The sequence below is a fragment of the Sorex fumeus genome, unplaced genomic scaffold, assembly GCF_029834395.1.
Source record: "Sorex fumeus unplaced genomic scaffold, SorFum_2.1 ptg000051l, whole genome shotgun sequence".
Classification (NCBI taxonomy): Eukaryota; Metazoa; Chordata; class Mammalia; order Eulipotyphla; family Soricidae; genus Sorex; species Sorex fumeus.
Genome location: NW_026606108.1, coordinates 9,673,055 through 9,688,677, shown reverse-complemented (window position 1 = coordinate 9,688,677; position 15,623 = coordinate 9,673,055).

Sequence of the window (15,623 nt, the reverse complement as noted above, 5' to 3'; positions counted from 1 at the left end):
AATATAGGGCTTCCTCAAGTCTCCTTCCCCAAGATTCCTGAACATTCCTGGTTGGAATTTCTTATATTCTAGGTAAAAATGATTTTCCTTGAGGTTGTGAGTCTGCCTGGGGAATGACCATGTTCCCATCTAAAATCTGCATGTTGGGTTTCTGTTGGAGTATGACCGTCTTCATGGGGGGATGGAATCACTCCTGGGGTGCCCACCAAGTCACATTGCCTCTTGCTTTGGACATGGGTGAGGCCACTTTGACTATTCTTTCTGGGCATCTGTGGGGTCTCACAAGGTGACTGTAGGTCTCTGTCTATTCACTGGAGATCAATGTCTGAATACTGGACACCACTGGGAAGCCAGGAATGGCTGACTCAGCACACCTTTTTCTATACTTCCACATTCTGGGTCTCCAATCTGGTTTTTTTCCTCAACTTGGCAATGCAAGTTACTTAGGCTTCAAATTCTTCTCCCTGGAGAGGACAATGATGTGCTTCTTAAGGAATGAGCTTGAGCTCACTGGACACTTTTTTGAGTGGCCTACACGCTCCATGACTCCTCATGCAGGAGAACCAGATGGTCCTAGTGTGACCCATAACCTGGAAGCATCTCTCTGGTAAGGGTCACGTGTGGTTATGGCAAAATTCACCCATTCTCTGCTCCAGACTTGGTGTTAGATGCCCAGTCTAGATGTTTAAGTGTTCTGACAGTTTCTTTCTTTGGACCGTGATTGCTTCTTACAGAAGCTATATGGGCATTTATTTTATCAATTGAATGAAAAGGAAAAGGCGGTATTTTTTTCTTAACTTACATCTCATTAGGAGAAATAATCAGAATCCAATTACCAGTGATTAGCACCCCTCCTTTTGGGGACCATTTAAAAATTTTTTATGAAAGCCCCATGATTCACAAAGTTATTTATAGTTTGCCTTGTGCACTGCCAACCCAGCCAAGCTGGGTTTGATTCCTCCACCCCTCTCAGGGAGCCTGGAAAGCTACTGAGAGTATCTAGCCTGCACAGCAAGTATATTCAATATGCCAAACACAGTAACAACGAGTCTTACAATGGAGACGTTACTGGGCCCACTCGAGCAAATCGATGAACAACAGGAGGACAATGCCACAGTGCTACAGTGCTATTTATAGTTAAGTTTTAGACATACAACATTGCAGCACTGATCCCACCACTGCTGTCAACTTCCCTCCACCAATGTTCCCATTTGGTCCCTTCTTCCCTCCACCCTTTCTTTCCTTTTTCTTCCTGTACCGTAGGGCCAAGGTTGATCTGGGAACTCTCCTTTAAAACATTGCATTTCCTCCCTTTAAAATTTTTTCAGAGAGGAGAAGAGGATGGAGATAAAGGACAAGTGGATGAAACCCCAATGTTCGCTCCCATATGCCCTCATTCCACCCACACCACCCTCATGACATGCACTTGTTAACTTGTTAAGTTCAGTTGTTAACTTTTGGGTCTCATTATTTCAGTATCATTGACTCTGTGGTTTGAATATTTAATCCCCTGACCTGGCCCCCATTGCTTCTCATCTGTCTCTTTCCCCCCCTCTCCTCCACTCTTTCTTTCCTTCTCCTCCCTCTACTCTGAGACCAAGGTTGGTCTGGGCATCTCCCCTTTTAAACACTGCACCTTAAAAAAATTTCAGACAGATGCCCGGAGGGGAAAGGGTGTTGCCCCATTCGCCCTCTCCTCTCTGGAAAGAAAGATGGCGGCCTCATGGGAGCCTTGTGGACAACAGGTATGAGCCGGGGGTGCGGGGGTGACTAAAACCTCATGGGAAGGGGGGCGTTCTGGTCCATCCTTCACGCCCTACCGAGGTCACCAGTTGCCCCCCACGAGCGGCTCTCCAGCACGGCCTCAGCCCCAGAAGCACAAGGACTTAATGCAGAACCCAGCAGCTTGGAGCAGAAAAGTGAACGGACTATGCGTTAATCCAGGCCATCATGTCTGCCCGGAGGGGAAAGGGTGTTGCCCCATTCGCCCTCTCCTCTCTGGAAAGAAGATGGCGGCCACCTGGGTGCCTTGTGGAGAGCAGGTGTGAGCCGGGGGTGTGGGGGTGACTAAAACCTCATGGGAAGGGGGGCGTTCCAGTCCGTTCTTCGCACCCTACTGAGGCCGCCAGTTGCCCCCCACGAGCGGCTCTCCAGCACAGCCACGACTCCAGAGCACAGAAACCAATCTCTTAATTATCTGACTCTCAGTAGAAATACTTCCAGGGTTAATTAGCAAAATAGCAGAAATCCAAAACCAACATTTAATTCTTGAACCCAGCTGTAGAAAGCAAATCACTTCACAATGCTTTCTCAGCATGTCTGATGTGGGGGGAGGGGGTAAACTCTAAATAATAGTGGTGCATCTTTTATTGAAACAATGAATCTAATCAAAGCAGATAGAGTGTTAACTAGAACTCATCTGCCTCACAGGCATTGGGAGGGGTGGGGGGTGGGGTTTTATTGGGGTTCTTCGTGGTAAAAAATAAGTATTGGTAAAGGGAAAGGTGTTTGATACTTGCATGACTGAGACCTAAACCTGAAAGCTTTGTAACTTTTCCCACAGTGATTCAATAAATAAATAAATTATTAAAAAAAAAAAAATAAAACAAATTTCAGACAGAAAGAACATAGAGATAAAGGACAGTGGATGTTATTATTGAAACCCAAAGTTTAGAAAACTTTAAAGTTATTTATTTAATCTACCTTTAATGGTGGGGATTTTTGGTGGACAGAGGGGCATGGGCCTTAAACATGAGGCAAATGGATATGATTCTGGAAGAATAGACTCTCAGCTGTGATTCAGGTGGGCAGAGGGCAGGACCAACATTCCTGGACAGCTCAGAGTTTCTCTTTCCTTCCTGTTAGCCAGTTCCTGGCCAGGTTGGAAGGTGATTGTAGTACTGTCATCTCATGGCAAGAAGAGACATGTCTCTTTCACAACAGCTTACCATGTGATTCTAGCTGTCTTTAAAAAACCTCAGAATGCTAATCAGGTCTTGCTTGGGTGGTGGCACCAGGTTCTGTTTGCTCAGGTGGTGAGAAGCATGTGTGAATGTTGTGGTGGCCACAGCCCCTCACTGTGTGTATTTCAATGGGGCAGGAGTCGGAGGATAAGCTACACGTGGATTTTTTTTTTTAAAGACAAACACACTAGGTGGAAGTGGGGGAGAGTTTCCTCATGTTTGCAGTGGGATTTCTGCATTGTGACGATGCCCGACGCCCAGGCATCCATTTGGGCTGCTCAGATGGGCTGGTGGGGCAGGTTCACCCAGAATTTGTTTGCAGGGGAATCTCCCAGGTAAAAAACAAATTCCAAAGAAATAGAGTGGGGGTTTAACTTCCAGCCAGCTGGAAGGAAGGGACAGAGCAGGGATGAGAAATAACACTTGGATTAGAGTCCCACTCAGCACCAGAAGAAGGAACTCTGGTCTTTGTCATCAGGAGGAGGAGGCTTACCATAAAACAGTAGACTCTGCAGTTTTGCCAACAATGCAGGCTGGGACAAGCCAATACTGTTATATTGGCATATAAAAAAGAAAGGTAAAGTTTTTCTTCTCCATCCCTGGGCAGCTCAAGGTGCGGTGGGTGTCTGATGTTTTGGGGAAATACAGGGTGGGAGGTGATGGAAGAAATAGAAACACCCGTGAAGGAAGAGATGATAGAAATGTCTTAGCAGCTGCAGTATCAGGTTCCCAAGTGCAGCATGGGTGGCCGCCACGACCACGGACTGTGTCTAGTGGATGAGAGTGGCAGTGGTATGTGGCAGAGATCTGTATTCTCCTGGGATCTGGACATACTGTTCGACAAGTGCTGATGGCCATGTCCACAGGCATGTGGGTGGGTGGGTGGTGGTGGGGGCTCTCATAGCGACTTTGGAAGCAGTTCAGGGGAGACTTCCTGGGGAGCAGAGTTTTCTATATAGGTCAGAAGGGAAGGGAGATTTTAATGCCATTAAATTGTTCAATGCACAATGCTTGGGCGGCTGCTCTTATAGAATACACAAGGCATTTCTCCTCCTCCCCCCTCACCTCCTCTTCACAAATCCTCCTTCTTTTGGTAGGCCTGCTTTTCCCAGGCAAGGAACTTTCCTCTTTCCCAAGAGTCCTTTAATGCCATGTTTCTCAACCTTTGTCCAACAGTGACCCCCTTTCACCTTGTTTTCTACCTGTGGTGCCCCTACGGTATCAGTTGACCCTTAAATTTCCTGCCATGTTTCCCCACACCTTTGATGCGATTTTAACCTGTGACCCCACCCCACTTGGAATATATTTGGGGCTACCAAGGGCTCAGAACTTCCATGCCAGAGACACGACAGTATCTCACATCTATTGCTTTGCAATGGCAAGGTGCAGAACATTGAGGGGTGTTCCCTTTAAAGAAAACCCATCCCTCTGCAGGGAATTTCTCACAGCTCTTATATCCTACCCCCTTCCCTGTTAGCAGAAGGTGGTGGGAACCCTGGAGGTCTGCAAATGGGGTTCTTTTTTGGGGGTCTGTGGATCAATTGCAGACACATGCTTTTGTCTCTTGGTCACTGCACTCTCAAAGGCACTTCTGAACCCAGTGGGAGCCAGGGCCTTGGATCTTTGTCTTGTTTCCTCTTCTGTCATGAGCAGGGCTTCTCCTTCTGGTCCAAGTCTGTTCTCCTTTTCTCCTACCCACCAGTTTTCATGATTCCATTTCTGTTTATCTCTTCCATCACAAAGTGGACTTGGGTTTACGGCCCTGTTCTGAAAGGTTCTGGATAGACATCACTCCTTCCTCTCAGTATTGGCCAGCATTTCCTCCCTCCCCTCTTGACTATATTCCATGCAAGTACAAGGGACTCCCCACACCCCCTTTTCCAGAAACTCTTGGTGCCACAGTAACATGAATAACTTTGCTCTTTATTTATCTCTCCGTTTTACCCCCCGCCCCCCACCCCAAGGTGGCATAAAGCACCTTTTTTTTTCCCTATTTGCCACAACCTGGTGATTCTCAGGGTTTACTACTGGTGGTGCTTGGGGGAACCATATGAGATGTTGTGAATCAAATCCAGTTGACCACAGGCAAAGCAACACCTTCCTGACTGTTCTAGAATTTCAGTTCCATGGCTTTGTAATTCCACTGGAACATTGGGCCCAGAAGGGGGTAGTATTGGGAAGGGTCAAATCGGGGCTCTTTTAAATGCTACCTCCCCGCAAAAAAACCCAACAACCAGTACTGAGTCCCTGTCATCGAAAAAGCTGCAGTTTATGAATTCTTGTGATAACACGAGAAATTCTGCACATTTCTTGAGGGAGAGAAACAATGGGTTCATTTAGCTTGCTAACGATTACTGATATTTTGGTAGGTCTGTTAATAATAGCCAGTGAGTGAAATTTTAAGAACTGAACAGTTCTTTCAAAGCCCTGAAAGCAAGCATAGGGACTCCCCATACCCCCACTTCTGCAGAGGGACCAAGAAGGGACATTATCTTCTCCAACACCCTCGTATTGTTCTATTGCTTCAGCTCCATGGCTTTGGAATTCCAGAGGGAACTTGCTGGGTCCCAAAGGGGGTAGTACTGGGAAGGGTCAGATGGAGGCTCTTTTTAAATGCCACTCCCCCTCCCTCAAAAAAAGCCTAACAACCAGTTCTGAGTCCCTGTCATAGAAAAAACTCTCCTCCACCTTCATCATGTGGGGCCTGAAAGAGACAGAATCTTCAAATCTTCACCTGCAGAGCGCTCTCAATGCCAGCAGAATATCAATGATCCAGGAAGTGCCACACTCTGCAGAACCTCCACTGTTTACCCAGTGACAAGATTAAGTACAGTCTGCATTTAATTACTCTGCATCAGGCTTCAGCTATAAAGAATGCAGTTGTGCCAAGTAGCAATGTGGGTAACTGCGTGCAGAACCAATACATACTTCAGTCTTATTCCTTTTGCCTCTGAAGGAATGCTGGTCTTTCAAGATCGTCACACACAGCAAGGAAAACCGTGAACGAAATGTTAGCTACCTCTCTCTGTCTCTGTCTGTCTGTTTCTCTTTCTCTCTTGGTCTGAAGATCACCTTTTTGCATGTAATATCGAGGTAATAACTTTTGAGGCCAGAGCAGGCTTTTGTTTGCCCTGGACATTTTTCTTTTCTTTTTTTTAAAAACACTATATTTATTTTTTATTTAAATTTTTATATTGAATCACTGTGAGAAACAGAGTTATAAAGCTGTTCAAGGTCAGGTTTCAGTCATACAGTTTTCCAACACCCATCCCTCCACCAATGTACATTTCCCATTTTCCACTATCAAATTCCCCAGTTTCCCTTCTGCCACCACCCATCCCCCATCTTGTCTCTATGGCATGCACTTTTCTTCTCTCTGTGTCTGTCTGCCTGCCTGTCTGTCCGTCTCTCTCTCTCTCTTTCTCTCTCTCTCTCTCTCTCTCTCTCTCTCTCTCTCTCTCTCTCTCTCTCTCTCTCCCCCTTTTGCCCTGCATATTTTTCTTGGACCCTCTCTATTCTCCACGAGGCTTACTTGGTTGCAAAAGGTGATGTTCTCCTTTAATAAGAAAACAAAATGAAACCAAACCAAACCAGAAACCTGTGTACCTGCCTCATTGTTCAGGTTTGAGAATGAGATACAGAGGCTACCCCCGGGGGTCCTCTTGGCCACTAGGACCCTACACAAGTAAGGAGTGCACCCAGGACCAAATGCTTATGTAGGGGGCACTCACTCTGGGTCTTCATGGACTATAAGGTCATGCCCAGGATTTCAGCTCTCCAGTTCTCCTGCTCTCTCCTGTGTTCCAATATACTTGGAATATATTTGGGGAGGGAGCGGTAAAACCAGGCCTGGAAGATATCTAAACTACTAGCAAGTGGGGACAAGGAGAGTGTCAGCATTTCTTTTCCACCCTGTTTTCCTTCCCACACCCCATCTTCCACACAGTCAGACCTGTGTCCCTTATGTGCATGTGGCTTTCAGTGCATGTTGAAAGGAGATGCTTTGTTGCCCAGAAATGTCACCCAGAGGCTTCTGGCACTGCATTTCCCAAGGTCGTTCACGCAACTCAGAAAGGGTGGAGGCTGTGTTCTGGAACTAAAAGTGTGTGTGGGGGGGGGGTGGGGGGGGCTGACACACCCAGTGGAAATCACGTCTGTCAACATACAACCACCATCTGAAAGCCTTTAGAGATGGTGGAAGGATGGTAGGGAGGCCCAAATGGCCACACTCACAAAGAAACATCAGGCCACTGGCTTTATGGTTCTTTGTCTTTTTCTTGAAAAGGACATTGCTTGTTTAAAGTGCATCATTCACGCAGCCTATGACTTGGGTCTTCCTAGCTGGTGGATGGTTGATTAGTTGCATGGTTTCATCTTTTAGAGTTTTGTACAGTTCGCTCCAGTGCTCACCCCACTCACCCCCACACTCCGTTCATGACCAACCCATCCAAGAAGTCATGTTTCTGAGGCTGGAAACACTCTCTGGCAGGAAAGGGAAAGGCTGTGGACGGTCATGAATAATTCACACTCCTTCAGAGTGAAGGGTACTGGATAATGACCCAGCACCAACCTTTCCCATCTCTGCATCTCTAAAGCTGACCCTGGGAAAACCAACCATCTCCTTTAGATGTGCAAAGGTCAAGGCATCTGGGATGGGTCAGTTAGAAGGTCCCTGAGGAAGAAAATCAATTCAGACCCCCAAGTGACATTTCCGTTTTCTTCAGCAAGCAGTAATTTTACACTCTATTAATCTAACACTGTCCGTTACTAGGGCAACATGGTCAGTAGTTCTGTGTCTGATATTTCCGTTTGTATAGGAGGGATAAAAATAGACAAATATTTGGGGAGATATGTAAGACGCATGAACTCTTGGAATTTATAGGGATGAATGCATACGAGGTTTTGGAGTTTGAGAGGGGATTCCTGGATCTGGGGGACCCAGGAAGAGGTCTCTGATGACACAGGAGTCACGGGGTAGGATGATGGTTCAATTTTCTTTTTATTTATTTATTTTATTTAATTTATTTATTTTGAATACCCATCCCTCCACCAGTGACCATTTCCCACCACTGCAGATCCCAGTATCCCTCCCCCCCCCTCCCACCAACCCACCCTATCTCTGTGGCAGGGCATTCCCTTTTGTTCTCTCTTTCCTATTGGGTGTTGTGGTTTGTAAAAGAGTGTAGCCTGATTTTCAGGGAGAAACGTTGGATGATTTACTTTCCATTGATCACTTTGTATATAGGGAGATGTCGCACGGCCGCTTATGCTTACGGTTTGGAGAAAAAGTCCTGGTTCCCGCATACTCGAGCTATGCTTGTACCTGGTCACCGGGGTTCTATCTGGAGGAGGCGGGATGCGGCACCTACCCCATCTGGAACTTCCTGGTGATCTCGGCTCTTTTTGGGACCTGGTGCATTCTCCGGGAGCTGTGGAGCGCTCCCCCCCCCACCCCTTCCGCAGCCTTTCTTCTCTCTGTTTCAAAAGTCAGCATGCTTTGGCCTGCGCTAGTTCAGAGGCTGGTTTGGTGGTGACTTCCATCCCCAAAGATTTAACTCTCATGAATGCAGTCATGGGGGGAGAGGGGATGTGGGGAGCCCAAATCCTAGGTGTTAGGATTTCAACCTCAATGACTGGAAGCAGAACATTTATGACCGGGCTGAAAGTGGCCTCTGACGTCACTTCCGTTTCCCCTTCTCCCTGAGGAGGGAGCATGCACAGGAAGACACTGTGACCCCCGCTTGTCAACCGTGGAGCCCTGGGGGTCCAAGCATTTAGAATCAGAGCCCATAAAGACCAATACAGGTATCAAGAGCGGGCAGACAGTGATTCCTTCTCGTCTGCAATAACGCAGACTCCTTAATACTTCCACATCTGTCTGCCTAGCTTCCATATATACTAACCACCCTTCTAAGAATTAATTGGATGTCTCTAAAAAAGACTGAAAATATTGAATAGTATCAAAACACAGATCTCAGTGCCCTTCCCACCCCCAATTTCCTACCCACCACCAACATCCATGAGTGTGTAACTGTAGTGAGGTACCCAATGCCCAGTTGAAGGCTGGGTACTTGGTGAACTCTCTCTTCTCAATACTGACTCACTATCCTTGCTTTACCTGGAGGGGTCCAGTTATGTTTTGATTTATTTCCAGATGTATCCAGGTAAAGTGAGTAATGCTGGACTTCTTAGGTAATTTTCTCAGGTAAATCCGGGTTTCTTTTCCAGAAATAGTCACATAAATGGAATTGCTCCCTTGGTTGAAGATCTGAGGACTAACATCCAAGCCACAAGGGAAATAATGTGTCAGGTTTCTCCTAATCCCTCAAGTATGTTTTCACATCTTATCAGGTGGTTCTGCTGTTAATCAAATAGCAATGTGTAGCTTGCCATAACTACAAACAATAGAAGTGAACTTTTTTTTTTTTAAATAAAAGTCAAGGGCCAGAGCGATAATACAGGGGTAAGGCATTTGATTTACACATAGCCAGCTTGGGTTCTATCCTCAGTACTCATTATCCTCAGCAGAAGTGATCCCTGAGCACAGAGCCAGGAGCAAGCCCTGAGCACTGCTGGGTGTGACCAACCCCCCCCCCCCCAAGATCAAGTTCCTAAAATAGGCAACTGTATACCTTTGGTGTAAATTATAAAAAAACACACAGTGATACTTGAAAAAAAATACATAGATTGCCTTTGAGGGCCAGAGTAAAGAGATTTATTGAGTTTTTGTTTTGGGGACTTCTACGGTGCTATTTCTTTATCTGAGGAGTGATTTTGTAAATCATTGATCTGATGTGACCTTTTCCACATCCCCCTTCACTTTTCTGTCTGTGTTTTGCTTTATCATAGAAATAAACAAACAAAACTCCGTGTTTTTCTGTCGATTTTTTTTTTCATGTAAGCAGACAATGCCTGATGCAATGGTATTCTCTTTATTTCTCCAATAATGATAAAATATTGTTTGAATTTAATCCTTGAACAAGTAATTATTGGGGAAAATCACTTTTCTCAGTCTGAAAAAAATGGAAGAGCTTATTTCTGCATTCGTAAACCATCATAATTTGATTAGACATTGAATTGCACTTTAATCTGCTGCTGGGAACTCATCAGGAAAATATACTTTTCATTAGGAATAGAGACTAAGCTCTCCATTTGCTTGTTCTTGTTGTGCTTCACCCATTTTTCAGTGGGTGAATTGCCCCGCAAACATGATGTATCCTACTGTTTATTATATGGATAGCAACTATCTGGAAAGCTTTCTTTGGGCCAGCATTTCTGGTGCAGTCAGAGAATTGCTGAATTCTGCTCTTGACAAAATAGAACAGAAATGACTCGATTCACGTCTCCTGGAGCCTGTGTTTTAGTAGTATTCCGAGTACTTCCCTGAGAACTGAGTGAAAAGAAAAGATTAACTCTGGCAGGCAATGAACAATGAGTTATTCAATCACTGTAGCACCTCTGACTTGGTAACTGAACAATGGCTTAAACCTAGTCACAAAGGGGTCCAAACTTCTGAAGAATCGTGGTCTGAAAGGAACAGAGGGTACCCATTGGGAAGTGAATAAGTAGAATGAGAACCACTGGGAAGTGAGTGGGTAGAATGAGAAACCATGTCTCCATCTTCACCACTGGGCTCTGACGAAGTCATGTTTTCTCTGAGATTGGCTGGTTTGCACAAGCAACACCACTGCATTCGCTCTGCAGAGTTTGAATACAGGTTATCTGACACACAGCCATGTAGCTCAGTCAACTATGTTTTCAATCATAGTTCACAGATAACTCTTTCCCACTCTAGTGTGTCCATATCAGTACTTCTTCCGGGCTTTGACGTGACTAGAAGTGTCCTAGCCCAGTGCTCAGTGGTTTCTCTTGGGCAGTGCTCAGGGAACTATATGATGCTGAGTATTGAACCCTGGGCTCCTGCATGCAAAACCTGAACTCTAACTCTTTGAGATATTGAGCTCCCGGTCCCTAGCCCACTCATTTTATTGACAAGATACTAATAAGATGAACAGCCATGAAGAAGATGGACCACAGATCAGAACTGGAATAAAGTCCAGGTCTTATTAGTTTGTCCTTCCTCCCTTCCTTCCTCCCTTCCTCCTTCTCTTCCCTTCCTTCCTTCCTTCCTTCCTTCCTTCCTTCCTTCCTTCTTTCCTTCCTTCCTCCCTCCCTCCCTCATAATTAGCCCCTGTCCAACAATTAACAGTAGGAAAAAAAACTGCAGTGCAAACCCATTTCTTCCGAATTTCCAGTATAATTCCATGAAATTGGATTATCATAGGTAAAATTTGTCTTATTGTACTGCACTCCTCTTTCACCTCCCCTGCCTCCCAACTCCGCCCAAGTAGGGAACATAGCCTGTGATGAGTTCCAGGAATAACAAGGCTGCAAGTGATGGAGCAAGTACACCTGCAACGGACCCACCTGGGCTGGGATTTCATGGCCCTTGTAAAGGCAGGTGAGGTCAGGCTGAGTCAGATCTGATTAGGAGCACACCCTTCTCTCTGGGGTTCCCAGGTGCCAAAAGAACAGAAGTAGATGCATGGGAGATAGGTGAAAAGCCTCTCCTTCCTGTCCCCATGCCGCCTGGTGGAGACAGCTAAGGAGGGGATGGGAGGTCCATGGGGCCATCTCATGGGGTGGTGGGCCCGAGGCCAGGAAACCTGGGTTCTATTTTTCTGCTGCCTCTTTGGGGAGAGGAAGCCAGGAAAGACTCACAAATCACCTGTGAGCCTGAACTTGCAAGTTTGTTCAGGTGCTGCGGTCACTTTGAGGGCAGGAAGAGTCCATCTGCTCTCCAAGTTGGGGGGAGGTGGCCTGTGGTGCTCTGAGTCAGTGCCAGGGATGGGTGGAAGAGGGAAGCCAAAGGTCTGGCATGTGAAATCTCCTGTCCCAGCCAGCCAGCCAGCCAGCCCCCTGCTCAGGTCTTCCAGTTAGCCCAGGGTTTGGGGGGGAGCCCTGGGCCATTCCCAGATGTTGCTGCTGAGAGTTGATGGACATCAGTGCTGCAGGTGGAAGAACTCCCCCTACTCTGAGTGAAATGCCTTGGGAGAGATCAGTGTGGGGGCCAGGCTTACTCCAGGTGTTCGAGGCCCAAGGGGTTTCTTTTCTGTGTTCCCTGTTTTGTTTTGGGGGCATACTTGGCTATGATCAGGGCTGACTCCAGGCTATGCACTCAGGGATCATTCCTGGAAGCACTCAGGGGACCATATGGGGTGCCAGGCATTGAACCCAGTCCATTGCGTGCAAGGCAAACACCCTACCTGGGATGCTCTCCCTCCAGCCCCAACCCAAGGGGTTTCTGGGGGGACAGCATGGTTCATGCAACCACGGATGCTATGGAGCCAAGTGGACATTAGTCTTAAGTTGGTACTGAGATCTGAGCAAAGCTTAAGCTGGTTCCTCCCCTCCTCCTCCTCCTCCTCCTCCTCCTCCTCCTCCTCCTCTTCCTCCTCCTGCCTCTGCCAACATATTGGCATTTGAGGTACTTGCTTGGCTCCAAGTCCAAGTGGTAGCTGATGAATCTGTCTCAAGAGAAATGTTCAGAATTCTTTGCTCACAGGTCGTCTTGTACCTGGCTGGTTTCGGTGGTGGCGGGGCGGGGAAGGAGGGGAGATTGTGACATCTGGGGAGTCTCATGCACCCAAGAATATTTCCTGTGGCCAGTCAGCTTCTGTTCCAGTCATCCATGGCCATGATACAGGTATCTGAGGAGAGATAGTCCTTGGTGAGAGAAGGGAAGGTGGGTGGTCAGCTTTGAGAAAGCCCAAGTGGGTGGGAAGTGGGACCACTCAGTGAAGGCAGACCACTCAGAACATCTATGGGGATTCTGGGGTTGAGGCCCTCTGAGCTGCTGGAGGTGTCTTGGTCATTGACTCCTCAAGTGGAATGAGTCCCAGAAGCTCATTCAGGTCTTGGGATGAAGGAGGGAAAGATTTGCAGGCAGAACTTGGAAGTTGTTGGTGACCCAAGGAGACAGTCATGACTGTCTATTGGAAATCTTCCAAAGAAGATTAGAGAAGGAGGATGGAAGCTTTTATTTCCAGCTATGTGAGGTTGAACCTGTCTCTTAAAATAGGGACCTAGTTTTCATTTGTAGAACAGGAAACTAATGCTCAGCACATGTATGTATGTACGTGTGTGTGTGTGTTTGTGTGTGTGTGTAACAGGAAAAGAAAGAATTCTTACATCCATCCTTTCCAGGGATGGCCTTGGAGGGGGGAGTTTGCTCCATGCATCAGCGGACGTTGCTTGTGTGCTTGGCTTGGTGGAAGGCCACCTTAGGTGACCCAGAGTCTGACATGAACCACACATTGGCTTCGGTTTCTTTTTTTTTCTGTTTTTATTGAATCATCCTTCTCAATCATCCTTCGGTCATCCTGGCCAACTTCGACCGTGAGTGTGGAAAGGTCGAACTACAGCTGAATCTTACGAAGACAATGTTTATGAGAAACAGCCTCATTCTTGACGCTCCATTCGCTCTCAACGGAACGACCATTTCCGAATGCAACAGCTATGTGTACCTAGGTCGAGAAGTCAACATGACAAATGACCTGGCACCCGAGCTGTGCAGGAGGAAGAGAGCGGCTTGGAACGCCTTCAAGAGTGTCGAAGAAATAGCTAAGAGGACGAAGAACCTCCGACTCTGGACACATCTCTTTGATTCCACTGTTCTTCCTGCATTAACATACGCTTCAGAGACCTGGGCCCTACGCAAACAGGATGAGAATGCTACTTGGGTCTCCCAAAGAGGAATTGAAAGAGCTATGCTTGGAGTATCACGTTTCACTCAAATGAGAGAAAGAATATGGAGTTTCGACCTCCTTCGACGATCAAGAATCAGGGACACTGTCTCGTTTGCCAAGGCGTCAAAAATCAGATGGGCTGTTCACATAATGAGATTTAGAGACGACTGCTGGACTAGAGCCTTTACCGACTGGATTCCGCGGGATGTCAAAAGACCGCATGGCTGCCCACCTACCAGATGGTCAGACTTCTTCATCAAGATCATGAACGATCGGTTTGAGGCTCTTCATGTTCCTAGAGCAAACAGATGCCATTGGGCTACACTAGCACGCGACAGGGACAAATGGAGACGTTACTGGCGCCCACTTGAGCAAATCGACGATTAACGGGAAGTCAAGTGATCAAGTGATTGAATCATCCTGAGATATACAGTTACAAAGTTGTTCATGATCTAGTCTCAGCCATACATTGTTCCAACACCCATCCCTTCACCAGTGTACACTTCTTAACACCAATGTCCCCAGTTTCCCTCCTGCCCTCCTTGTCCTGCCCTGCCCCCCCCAAAGCCAAAGCCTACCTCTACAGCAGACTCTCTCTCTCTCTCTCTCTCTCTCTCTCTCTCATTTTCCTTTTTTGGCACTGTGATTTGCAATACTGTTACCGAAAGTGCATCCTGCATATCCCTTTACCTTCTTTCAGCTCTCAGTTCTTGTCTAGAGTGATCATTTTCAGCTCTCATTGTCATAGTCGTCCCTTCTCTCTCCTAACTGCCAGCCCCCTCCCCTTTGGTGGTATCCTTCTTACCCAGATAATAGACACAAGGGCCAGGAGGGCTGGTCCATTGCCTCTGTTTCTTGAGTTTATTCAGGATACCTAGTGCTGCATGTTCACCTGCCCCCTGATCATGGAGGTATCTGTTTAATGGATCTTAATCTGAGACTGCTTTCCAGGGCCAGACAGAGATCCACGACTCTCAGGAGAAAGCGGGTAGAGGAGACATTTTGTTTTGGCCTTCATGAGTCATCTATAGGAGGCTGAAAATTAAAAGTCACTTCAGAACAGTACCTCATGTGAAATGTTCGCATGTAAAAAAGAATGACAGAGTGGAAATTTGGAACAGGAAATAGGGATCTGGAGGGTCAGGTGAGAGAAAGTTTCATGGAATTTATTTTACATATTTTAATTGTTCAATTTAAAAAAATTGAACTAATACAACCTACAGCACATTATATGGGTTTCAGGTGCACGGTTTTATAACTCAGCATCTATATGGGCTCTGTTATATTCTATACTAACAGCCTAATTCCGGTGACAGCCAATCGAATTCTTTCCTCTCTGAGGCCCCCTCCCTCCTTCCTTCTTTCCCATATGGAAACCACTAATTTGATGTTACAGGCTTAAGTGTTTGTGTGCAGTTTTGTTCTTGGGGTTGTTCATTTATCCCACATGAGGGAAAGCTTCCGTGTTTTCTTTTTTCTGTCCACTTGAGCGATAGCACAGCGGGTAGGGTGTTTGCCTTGCATACTGCCAACCTGGCCGACTGGAGTTTGATTCCTCCGCCCCTCTCAGAGAGCTCAGCAAGCTACTGAGACTATCTCGCCTGCATAGCAAAGCCTGGCAAGCTACCCGTGATGTATTCGATATGCCAAACACAGTAACAAGTCTCACAAGGGAGATGTTACTGGGCCCACTCGAGTAAATCAATGAACAACGGTGCTACAGTGCTGTCCACTGAGCATGATACCCTCCAGGCTTATCCAAGTCAGGAAAAGGTCAAAAGATCTGTCTTCTTGCAGTTGAGATTTTTCCATTGTATGGAGGTCACACCTTCTACAGGAGAGACTGGCCCCAAAGTTGGTGACACGGAGCTACCGTCAGATGTCCCAAAGATTTTTTTTTTCATCAGCGGCA